Below are 384 nucleotides of genomic sequence, written 5' to 3'. Positions count from 1 at the left end.
AAGAAACAGAGAACATGACAGACAGTATTATGTACCGAAAATATATATTTTTAATTTTTATTTATTGTAAATCACTTTTGTATATAGAATTGTGTTTTTTAAGTATAAGTGTTTAAGACTTAATAGAAATGTATGGCTATTTAATAATGATATGAAATATTAACACATTATTCTATAATATATGAAATTTAAAAATAATTCATTATATCAGTTTGTTTTTCAAAGTTAATTTTCTATATGCGATTTAGAAATAAGAAAAGTCAAATGGTAAATGCTTGTAGTATTATCTTATTTAGTAAATATTTAATTTTTTTGGTCAAAATGGTTGAATATTTATTTTCATCATTTGTCTATGAGGTTTTGCATGATCAATGCTATTAAGTG

The sequence above is a fragment of the Cupressus sempervirens genome, chromosome 8, assembly GCF_028749045.1.
Source record: "Cupressus sempervirens isolate cs-2001-9-10 chromosome 8, ASM2874904v1, whole genome shotgun sequence".
NCBI classification, from domain to species: domain Eukaryota; kingdom Viridiplantae; phylum Streptophyta; class Pinopsida; order Cupressales; family Cupressaceae; genus Cupressus; species Cupressus sempervirens.
This window is presented reverse-complemented; position numbering follows the sequence as displayed.